The sequence below is a fragment of the Panthera onca genome, chromosome A1, assembly GCF_046562875.1.
Source record: "Panthera onca isolate mPanOnc1 chromosome A1, mPanOnc1 haplotype 2, whole genome shotgun sequence".
In the NCBI taxonomy this organism is placed as follows: domain Eukaryota; kingdom Metazoa; phylum Chordata; class Mammalia; order Carnivora; family Felidae; genus Panthera; species Panthera onca.
This window is the reverse complement of record NC_138339.1, coordinates 132,890,259-132,902,431: the sequence shown is the minus strand read 5'-3', so window position 1 is coordinate 132,902,431 and position 12,173 is coordinate 132,890,259.

Below are 12,173 nucleotides of genomic sequence, written 5' to 3'. Positions count from 1 at the left end.
TATTCTGAAACATATACATATATTGAATCCTCGTGTAGTACACCTAAAACTGATGTAATGTTTTATGTCAATTATGTCTCAAAAAAAAAAAGTTTTTTTAAAAGCGAGATCTACTATTCTCACCTTTTCTAAAATCACTTTCTGAGGAAAAACTTCCCCTTCATTTTTATGGTATTTTATCTTTTTATTTTATTTTATTTTATTTTTAATGATTATTTATTTGAGAGAGAGAGAGATTGTGAGTACGTGAGTGGGGGAGGGGCAGAGAGCAAGAGTGGGAGAGAGAGAATCCGAAACAAGCTCTGCACTGTCAGCTCAGAGCCCAGCATGGGGCTCGATCCCATGAACTAAGAGATTATGACCTGAGCCTAAATCAAGACCCAGATCCCCAGGCGCCCCTATTTTCTCTTTTTAAAGTGTCATTGTTCTATTTCAGATAATACCAGGGATTTGCTCATATGGCACATATTTATTTATATACTAGTGAACCTCCTTGTTTGTGTAGAAGGCAGCTCCCCGAAGGCAATGATGATTGGATGATAATATGAAAGAATAATGACAATGATTATAAGCTCAGCGTTCATATTTTGTGTTATTCCAACATGTCTGCACAATGCAGTAAAATTATCTCTATTATTTAGCTCCGTAGTTAGGTTAAAGTAGATCCTCAAATAATTCTATTTGCTGAAAAATGTACAGTCTTATTGCTTTATTGGAAATCACCGACCTGTTGTGTATTAACATTAGCATCATGTGTGACTACTCTTTTGTTTTCCTGCAACACAAAGAAGATGCCATTTGCATTCACACTGAACCTCCTCCATTCGATTCAAGACTGTATTCTTGGTGCTGCATGGAATGCATAAAGGACCGAGGCAGTGTCTGACTTCAAGGATCTGGCCATCAAATCGTAAGGATAAAACAAGAGCACAGTATAAATCAGATAATAAAACCCGTAATTGGAGGCACACACAATATGCTATGGAATTTGAAGTAAGGACACATCACATCAGATTACAAGTTAAAGGAAAGTCGGGGCGCCTGTCCGACTTCAGCTCAGGTCGTGATCTCATGGTTTGTGAGTTGGAGCCCACTTCGGGCTCTGTGCTGACATCTCAGAGCCTGGAGCCTGCTTCAGATTCTGTGTGTCCCCCCTCTCTCTCTCTGCCCCTCCTCTGCTCATTCTCAATCACTCTCTCTCTCTCTCTTTCTGTCTCTCTCCCCCCTCCTCAAAAATAAATAAAAAGAAATTAAAGGGAAGATTTCATGAGATAGGTGGCATGTCATTTAGGGACTCTGTGGCAGAAACTATTAGTTGTCTACCTACATATCCACAATCCCCCTTCCTTCTTATTTCAGTATCCTGAATTTTAGCTGAGCCTGTTGATGCATGGAAAGACCACATTTCCCAGCCTCCCTTAAAGTGAGGTGCAGTCATGTGACCAAGCACTGGCTGGTGAGATGTCCACAGAAGTGTTATGTATGATTTCTGCGAAGGATGTTTAAAGAGTAGCTGACTTGCAGGAAGGAGTTTCTTTTTATTGTTCTGCCTTTTTGTCTTCTGCCCCACAACTCAGATATAATGGTTGAAGTTACACAGACCGTTTTAGGTCTCGATGTGTCATGAATGTAGCAACCTTATGCTAACCTGGTAGAAGAGAACAACAGGAGTTGGGGTTTCTGATGAAAACATGGGATGGACTTCTTACCAGGGCACCTGGGTGGCTCAGTCAGTTAAGCATCCAACTTCAGCTCAGGTCATGATCTCACAGTTTGTGAGCTTGAACCCCACGTGGGTTCTCTGGTGTCAGTGCAGAGTGCACTTTGGGTCCAGTGTCCCCTTCTCTCTCTGTGCACCTCCCTTCACCGTCTCTCAAAAATAAATAAACATTAAAAAATAAGACGGACTTCCTACCTTCAGATTTGTTTTACATGAGAATAAAATCAACTTTATATTTATGTAACCCCTACTGTTAAGGTATATTCTGGTCTCTAAAGATCATAACACTATAAGCTGTAGACAGTTTCATTAAAGGGAGGCAGAGAGGAAAGTTGTTTTAGCAAAGAAAGTAACACTGTATTGGGAGATTGTATAATTTTACCTCTATTCTCATTTTGATAATTTCTTAAAGCCTCTGGTAGTATTTCTTGTGGTCCTCTTGCCTTCTAACAATACTTGAACTTCAAGAGAGGCAGTTTTCCTCAGTGATTAACGTTGCAGACTGTTGAGTCAGACTACATGGTTAAAATCCCAGCTTGACCTCCCATGAGCTGTATGACAGGAGCAATTATTTAACCTTCCCCAGCTTTCTCATTTGCATAGTGTAAAAGGTGATAAAACCTATTTCCTAACGTTTTTTGTAAAGATTGATCAGTAAAGCCTGTAATAATAAATGTCAGAGAGAAATGTGGCTATCACTTTCCAGAATGATATGTCGAGTGTTCGTTGAATATCAAGCTCTATACTCAACCCGGGAACTCAGAGTTAAATACATCACATTCCTTACTCTCTGGAAGTTTACAGTCTAGTGATCTGTGAGAGAAAATGTGTTTGCATATCAGGGATGATTCTCTTTGTAGTTCCGCGTCCTGTGAACCGCACCACACTATGCAGTTCTGAGCTATAGAACAGTGTTTATTCAGCAGACGAACCATGCAGTTCAGTGCGCGCTCCAATGCCAAGAAAAGATGTTCTGGCATGGACCACAAGAAGATCAACGTGATCATATCATGAGATTATCCCCGCTACAAAAAGGAAGAACAGACTATCTCTCAATGTGTTCAGGTTAATGGTAACTCCGTTTGGGGGAGACCTAAAAATGAGTAATGTCAGAGTACAACGGCACTAAAGGTGTCTAGTGTTACTAGATAACAATTTGTGCAAATGACAAATGACAAAGCGGTCCTGACACGTCTCTACTGCCTGTCCATGTGTTTATACTGAGAGATACTTCCTCTTTTGTGCACATGACTTTTCATCAACCTCCACTTCCACTTGGAAGTATGGAGGAAATTGCCAAATCATTAGGAAGTCTGTCAGTTCTTTGGAAATTGCAGATATTTATTGGAGAAATAATGAATACGTGTAGCCTACCTGACTCATAATGCGCCTCATTAGAGCAGCATTATAGCATAACGTGACACTAGCATTGTGCTCTAAGCTCTCCCAGGGGAAATTCATAATGTATTCTAACTTCAGATAACAAAAACCACGTCCCACTGCTGTAACCCTTTCCAACGCTGCCTCCCCAATCACTGGGAATGATTATTGAGACCCGGATGAAGAGTTGCAGCCATCTGGGGCTTGGGTAGAGGACAGTTGGAAGAGGGCAACGACAGTTCTCAGGTCCTTTGTTCTGCATCATCTCCAAATTACATTACTTACAGAGCCCTGACAGTGACCCACATGTTTTCAGTTCTGCTGCCCTGATCTGTCCCTTCTGCCCCCAGTCTGTCTCCACTCCCAGGTCACAATCGTGAAAAACTGAAGTTATTCTCTAGTCTCCAAATGCCTGAACCCAAGTGTACAGTCCTTTGGAGCAATGGTTTTCAAACTTTTATTTACTATGACCCACAGCATTTTACATTGTAATTAAATAAATATGTACCTATATATTTACATAACTGAAACTGTTTTAGGGAAGAAAACTCATCACACTGGGTGATAGGCACGTTGACCATTTGTATTTCCTTCTAGCATATTGAAAAAAATCAGCTCACTAAATTGATTTAATGACAGATTTAGAGGTCACATCTCACTGTATGCAGAACCCTTATTTGAAGGTTTTAAAAACATTTTATAACTTTTTTTTAATGTTTTTATTTATTTATTTTTGAGAGAGAGAGAGAGAGAGAGAGAGAGAAAGAGTGTGTGTGTGTGTGTGTGTGTGCGCGCGCGCGCACGCGCGCGCTAATGCGCACACACTCATGAGAGGAAGAGATGGAGAGAGGGAGAATCCCAAGCAGGTTCTGCACTGTCAGCACAGAGCCTGCCCAACACAGGGCTCGAACCTACGAACCTGAGAAATCATGACGTGAGCCGAAATCAAGAGTCGGACGTTTAACTGACTGAGCCACCCAGGTGCCCCAACATTTTAATAATAAATCTAAAAACATTAGCTTGAAACTAACAAATAGGGAAATTCACAAAACTCAAGTCATCTAAAGTGTCCCTCTACTGGGCCTTTTACTTTACTTCTGCCTGGTTAGTTATTGAAGCTCTTTCCTACTTTTGGGGAATTCTCCACCTCGTGATGCCTGGGGAGGCAGGACCCATCTCCTACTACGAAGTTTCCATTGTCCAAACACTGTTCTTTCTCCAGGCCCTAGAAGTGAGGGATGAGTACAACCCTACAGACCCTTGGTCTAGAGCAAGAATTCATCTGGCAGCTTACAAGGCCTTTGGCTGGTGCATCAATGTACCCTGTCTGGTGCCACATGGAACTGGGTGTCTGGTACTATACCTCACATACACTTGGAAAGATAGCAGTGCCTACCTCCACATGGTGCTTGGTCAAGGTGTGGTTTTAGCTGTACTCATCGTGTCTAAACTCCTTTGGCTCTTGCCTTGGCTTTGTCCAGTTCTCTAGACTTTCTGGCAATTCCTTTTCTGTTTGTTTATTTATTTTTTCAATATATGAAGTTTATTGTCAAATTGGTTTCCATACAACACCCAGTGCTCATCCCAACAGGTGCCCTCCTCAATACCCATCACCCACCCTCCCCTCCCTCCCACCCCCCATCAGCCCTCAGTTTGTTCTCAGTTTTTAAGAGTCTCTTATGCTTTGGCTCTCTCCCACTCTAACCTCTTTTTTTTCTTTTTTTTTCCTTCCCCTCCCCCATGGGTTTCTGTTAAGTTTCTCAGGATCCACATAAGAGTGAAAACATATGGTATCTGTCTTTCTCTGTATGGCTTATTTCACTTAGCATCACACTCTCCAGTTCCATCCATGTTGCTACAAAGGGCCATATTTCATTCTTTCTCATTGCCACCTAGTACTCCATCGTGTATATAAACCACAACTTCTTTATCCATTCATCAGTTGATGGACATTTCGGTCTTTCCATAATTTGGCTATTGTTGAGAGTGCTGCTATAAACATTGGGGTACAAGTGCCCCTATGCATCAGTACTCCTGTATCCCTTGGGTCAATTCCTAGCAGTGCTACTGCTGGGTCATAGGGTAGGTCTATTTTTAATTTTTTGAGGAACCTCCACACTGTTTTCCAGAGCGGCTGCACCAGTTTGCATTCCCACCAACAGTGCAAGAGGGTTCCTGTTTCTCCACATCCTCTCCAGCATCTATAGTCTCCTGATTTGTTCATTTTGGCCACTCTGACTGGTGTGAGATGATACCTGAGTGTGGTTTTGATTTGTATTTCCCTGATGAGGAGCGACTCTGAGCATCTTTTCATGTGCCTGTTGGCCATCTGGATGTCTTCTTTAGAGAAGTGTCTATTCATGTTTTCTGCCCATTTCTTCACTGGGTTATTTGTTTTTTGGGTGTGGAGTTTGGTGAGCTCTTTATAGATTTTGGATACTAGCCCTTTCTCTGATATGTCGTTTGCAAATATCTTTTCCCATTCCGTTGGTTGCCTTTTAGTTTTGTTGACTGTTTCCTTTGCTGTGCAGAAGTTTTTTATCTTCATGAGGTCCCAATAGTTCATTTTTGCTTTTAATTCTCTTGCCTTTGGGGATGTGTCAAGTAAGAAATTGCTATGGCTGAGGTCAGAGAGGTCTTTACCTGCTTTCTCCTCTGGGGTTTTGATGGTTTCCTGTCTCACATTCAGGTCCTTTATCCATTTTGAGTTTATTTTTGTGAATGGTGTGAGAAAGTGGTCTAGTTTCAACCTTCTGCATGTTGCTATCCAGTTCTCCCAGCACCATTTGTTAAAGAGACTGTCTTTTTTCCATTGGATACTCTTTCCTGCTTTGTCAAAGATTAGTTGGCCATACATTTGCGGGTCTAGTTCTGGGGTTTCTATTCTATTCCATTGGTCTATGTGTCTGTTTTTGTGCCAATACCATGCTGTCTTGATGATTACAGCTTTGTAGTAGAGGCTAAAGTCTGGGATTGTGATGCCTCCTGCTTTGGTCTTCTTCAAGTTACCTTGGCTATTCAGGGCCTTTTGTGGTTCCATACGAATTTTAGGATTGCTTGTTCTAGCTTCGAGAAGAATGCTGGTGCAATTTTGATTGGGATTGAATTGAATGTGTAAATAGCTTTGGGTAGTATTGACATTTTGACAATATTTATTCTTCCAACCAATGAACACGGAATGTTTTTCCATTTCTTTATATGTTCTTCAATTTCCTTCATAAGCTTTCTATAGTTTTCAGCATACAGGTCTTTTACATCTTTGGTTAGGTTTATTCATAGGTATTTTATGCTTCTTGGTGCAATTGTTAGGTTTATTCCTAGGTATTTTATGCTTCTTGGTGCAATTTATGCTTCTTGTGCAATTATGCTTCTTGGTGCAATTTATGCTTCTTGGTGCTTCTTTATTTGTCTTTCTGTTGCTTCATTATTAGTGTATAAGAATGTAACTGATTTTTATACATTGACTTTGTATCCTGCAACTTTGCTGAATTCATGTATAAGTTCTAGCAGACTTTTGGTGGAGTCTATCGGATTTTCCATGTATAATATCATGTCGTCTGCAAAAAGTGAAAGTTTGACTTCATCTTTGCCAATTTTGATGCCTTTGATTTCCTTTTGTTGTCTGATTTTTGATGCTAGAACTTCCAACACTATGTTAAACAACAGCGGTGAGAGTGGACATCCCTGTCGTGTTCTTGATCTCAGGGAGAAAGCTCTCAGTTTTTCCCCATTAAGGATGATGTTAGCTGTGGGCTTTTCATAAATGGCTTTTATGATCTTTAAGTATGTTCCTTCTATCCCGACTTTCTCAAGGGTTTTTATTAAGAAAGAATTCTGAATTTTGTCAAATGCTTTTTCTGCATCAATTCACAGGATCATATGATTCTTATCTTTTCTTTTATTAATGTGATGTATCATGTTGATTGATTTGTGAATGTTGAACCAGCCCTGCATCCCAGGAATGAATCCCACTTGATCATGGTGAATAATTCTTTTTATATGCTATTGAATTCGATTTGCTAGTATCTTATTGAGAGTTTTTGCATCCATATTCATCAGGGATATTGGCCTGTAGTTCTCTTTTTTTACTGGGTCTCTGTCTAGTTTAGGAATCAAAGTAATACTGGCTTCATAGAATGAATCTGGAAGTTTTCCTTTGCTTTCTATTTTTTGGAACAGCTTGAGAAGGATAGGTATTATCTCTGCTTTAAACGTCTGGTAGAACTCCGCTGGGAAGCCATCTGGTCCTGGACTCTTATTTTTTGGGAGATTCTTGATAACTGATTGAATTTGTTCGCTGGTTGTGGGTCTGTTCAAGCTTTCTATATCCTCCTGATTGAGTTTTGGAAGTGTGTGGGTGTTTAGGAATTTGTCCATTTCTTCCAGGTTGTCCAGTTTGTTGGCATATAATTTTTCATAGTATTCCCCAATAATTGCTTGTATTTCTGAGGGATTGTTGTAATAATTCCATTTTCATTCATGATTTTATCTATTTGGGTCATCTCCCTTTTCTTTTTGAGAAGCCGGGCTAGAGGTTTATCAATTTTGTTTATTTTTTCAAAAAACCAACTCTTGGTTTCATTGATCTGCTCTACAGTTTTTTTAGATTCTATATTGTTTATTTCTGCTCTGATCTTTATTATTTTTCTTCTTCTACTGGGTTTAGGGTGTCTTTGTTGTTCTGCTTCTATTTCCTTTAGGTGTGCTGTTAGATTTTGTATTTGGGATTTTTCTTGTTTGTGGACATAGGCCTGGATTGCAATGTATTTTCCTCTCAGGACTGCCTTCGCTGCATCCCAAAGCATTTGGATTGTTGTAGTTTCATTTTCGTTTGTTTCCATATATTTTTTAATTTCTTCTCTAATTGCCTGGTTGATCCATTCACTCTTTAGTAGGGTGTTCTTTAACCTCCACGCTTTTGGAGGTTTTCCAGACTTTTTCCTATGGTTGATTTCAAGCTTCATAGCATTGTGGTCTGAAAGTATGCACAGTAGGGCACCTGGGTGGCGCAGTCGGTTAAGTGTCCGACTTCAGCCAGGTCACGATCTCGCGGTCTGTGAGTTCGAGCCCCGCGTCAGGCTCTGGGCTGATGGCTCGGAGCCTGGAGCCTGTTTCCGATTCTGTGTCTCCCTCTCTCTCTGCCCCTCCCCTGTTCATGCTCTGTCTCTCTCTGTCCCAAAAATAAATGAAAGTATGCACGGTATGATCTCAGTTCTGGTTGAGGGCTGTTTTGTGACCCAGTATGTGATCTATCTTGGAGAATGTTCCATGTGCACTCGAGAAGAAAGTATATTCTCTTGTTTTGGGATGCAGAGTTCTAAATGTATCTGTCAAGTCCATCTGATCCAAGGTATCATTCAGGGCCCTTGTTTCTTTATTGACCGTGTGTCTAGATGATCTATCCATTTCTGTAAGTGGGGTATTAAAGTCCCCTGCAATTACCACATTCTTATCAATAAGGTGAGTAATTGTTTTATATATTTGGGGGCTCCCATATTTGGCGCATAGACATTTATAATTGTTAGCTCTTCCTGATGGATAGACCATGTAATTATTATATAATGCCCTACTTCATCTCTTGTTACAGCCTTTAATTTAAAGTCTAGTTTGTCTGATATAAGTATGGCTACTCCAGCTTTCTTTTGACTTCCAGTAGCATGATAAATAGTTTTCCATCCCCTCACTTTCAATCTGAAGGTGTCTTCAGGTCTAAAATGAGTCTCTTGTAGACAGCAAATAGATGGGTCTTGTTTTTTTATCCATTCTGATACCCTATGTCTTTTGGTTGGCGCATTGAGTCCATTTACGTTCAGTGTTATTATAGAAAGATATGGGTTTGGAGTCATTGTGATGTGCGTAGGTTTCGTGCTTGTAGCGATGTCTCTGGTACTTTGTCTCACAGGATCCCCCTTAGGATCTCTTGTAGGGCTGGTTTAGTGCTGATGAATTCCTTCAGTTTTTGTTTGTTTGGGAAGACCTTTATCTCTCCTTCTATTCTAAATGACAGACTTACTGGTAAAGGATTCTCGGCTGCATATTTTTTTCTGTTCATCACATTGAAGATTTCCTGCCATTCCTTTATGGCCTGCCAAGTTTCAGTAGAGAGATCCGTCACGAGTCTTATTGGTCTCCCTTTATATGTTAGAGCACGTTTATCCCTAGCTGCTTTCAGAATTCTCTTTTTATCCTTGTATTTTGCCAGTTTCACTATGATATGTCGTGCAGAAGATCGATTCAAGTTACATCTGCAGGGATTTCTCTGTGCCTCTTGGATTTCAATTCCTTTTTCCTTCCCCAGATCAGGGAAGTTCTCAGCTATTATTTCTTCAAGTACACCTTCAGCACCTTTCCCTCTCTCTTCCTCCTCTGGGATACCAATTATGCGTAGATTATTTCTCTTTAGTGCATCACTTATTCTCTCATTTTCCCCTTATACTCCTGGATTTTTTAATCTCTCTTTTTCTCAGCTTCTTCTTTTCCATAATTTTATCTTCTAGTTCACCTATTCTCTCCTCTGCCTTTTCAATCCGAGCTGCGGTCGTCTCCATTTTATTTTGCAGCTCATTAATAGCATTTTTTAGCTCCTCCTGGCTGTTCCTTAGTCCCTTGATCTCTGTAGCAATAGATTCTCTTCTGTCTTCAAGCCCAGCGATTATTTTTATGACTATTATTCTAAATTCACTTTCTGTTATATTGTTTAAATCATTTTTGATCAGTTCGTTAGCTGTTGTTATTTCCTGGATGTTTTTCTGAGGGGAATTCTTCCGTTTCATCATTTCGGATAGTCCCTGGAGTGGTGCGGGACTGCGGGGCACTTCCCCTGTGCTGTCTTGAATAACTTGTGTTGGTGGGCGGAGTTGCAGTCAGACCTGACGTCTTCCCCCAGCCCACCGCTGGGGCCACAGTCAGACTGGTGTGTACCTTCTCTTCCCCTCTCCTAGGGGTGGGATTCACTGTGGGGTGGCGTGGCCCATCTGGGCTACTTGCACCCTGCCAGGCTTGTGGTGCTGGGGATCTGGTGTATTAGCTGGGGTGGGTAGGCAAGGTGCACAGGGGCAGGAGGGGCAGGCTTAGCTCGGTTTTCCTTCAGTAATCCGCTTCGGGAGGGGCCCTGAGGCACCGGGAGGGAGTCAGACCCGCCTCTGGAGGGATGGATCCGCAGAAGCACAGCGATGGGTGTTTGCGAGGTGCAAGCAAGTTCCCTGACAGGAACTGGTTCCCTTTGGGATTTTGGCTGGGGGATGGGCGAGGGAGATGGCGCTGGCGAGCGCTTTTGTTCCCCACCAAGCTGAGCTCTGTTGTCCGGGGCTCAACAACTTTCCCTCCCGTTGTCCTCCAGCCCTCCCGCTCTCCGAGCAGAGCTGTTAACTTACAACCTTCCAGATGTCAAGTCCCGCTTGCTTTCAGAACACACTCCGTCCGGCCCCTCCACTTTTGCAAGCCAGACTCGGGGGCTTTGCTTTGCCGGCTGGCTGCCCCTTCCCGAGCTCCCTCCCACCAGTCCCTGGAGCGCGCACCGCCTCTCCATCCTTCCTACCCTCTTCTGTGGGCCTCTCGTCTGTGCTTGGCTCCAGAGAATCCATTCTGCTAGTCTTCTGGCAGTTTCCTGGGTTATTTAGGCACGTGTGGGTGGAAACTAAGTGATCAGCAGGACAGGGTGAGCCCAGCGTCCTCCTGCGCTGCCATCTTCCCAAACTCCCTCCTTCCTTTTCTGTTTAAATCTGCATGGCGTTAGTTGGTTTCTCTCATTTGCTATCAGTTGCAATCAGTTTCCCTAAGGTTTAGTTAAACATTAGGGATTTTCACTCTGCTTTATGCAAAAGATGACTATCTTGGCAGTTCCTTGCAAAATCTGCATTAGAAGTCCGGTGAACAGAAGGATGGGGAACTCTGACAGGTGAAAGCTTCATTGGGAGACTGACAGTGCATCTTGCTGGTGAGACAGTATGTAAGGGGAGGACCCACCTTGGAGGTTTTACACTTTCCTTTCTCAATTAGCTTCCTTGTTATTTCTCTTCTTACTATGAAAAACTCAGGGTGTGGGTTGTAGATTGTGTGTGGAGAATAGGGAAGGCAGTCATAGGCAATGAAAGGGAAGGGAAGGTGCAGGCCTGAGGAATAAAAGTAAACTATTATGGTCCTTCTCTGGGATAGCTTTTCACATTCCAGAGGGCCAGTCCAGGGTATACATGAGTATACTCATGCTATAGATGAAACTACAATACATCTACCACCCATGAACAGTCACTGCAATATAAATATCTGATTCAACCTTTCCTTCGCCCTTCCCCTCCTTCCCTTCTTCCTTCCTTCTTTCCCTCCCTTCCTCCTTCCCTTCCTTCCTTCCTTCCATCCTTCTTACCTTCCTCCCTCCCTCGTTCTTTCTTTCTTTCTTTCTTTCTTTCTTTCTTTCTTTCTCGATTGTTTGCTTGCTGTCAGCAAACTGTTAGATCCAATTTAATTCTTCCCAGTCAAGGAAATCAAGGGCTATACTGGTTAGATGGCCAGTTTAAATTCTCTAGTTTGAGTCATCAAGGTGGTACCTCAACTTCTGTAGTTTCTAGTAAATAGGATTGGAGTAAGGAGTACCCAAGTCCAAAGATACAGGTTTGTTGGAGCAAACACTCACTCAATTCCATTGCTGCCTTTCTTTTTAGGACATTAATGTTTTGACATCTCAACCTCATTACACAAGATATTTCAGACAAAGTACTTTGTGTGCAAATCCAGTAAGTACAGATATGTTGGAAATTTTAACTTCCAACCCAAGTGTCACCAGCCTACCAAATCCATACTGGACTAATTCAGTGTGTGAATGTGATGATTCCTTGCCTGCTGCTAAGCCAAGTAAACAGAAATATGTTCTTGTAGCAATAAGCACTTGCAAACTAGTGAAATAAACAGGAAATAATAATAAATTAACAACAAAAAAAACCCAAAAGATGTAATAAATAATTTCATTTAAATGTTGGCTAATTTAGTGTAGGTAGTGACCATATAGATACAATTAATGAATTTGTTTTAGTATCAAAATATCAACTTTAATGTTCAAAACATCTGGAAAGGTGATATT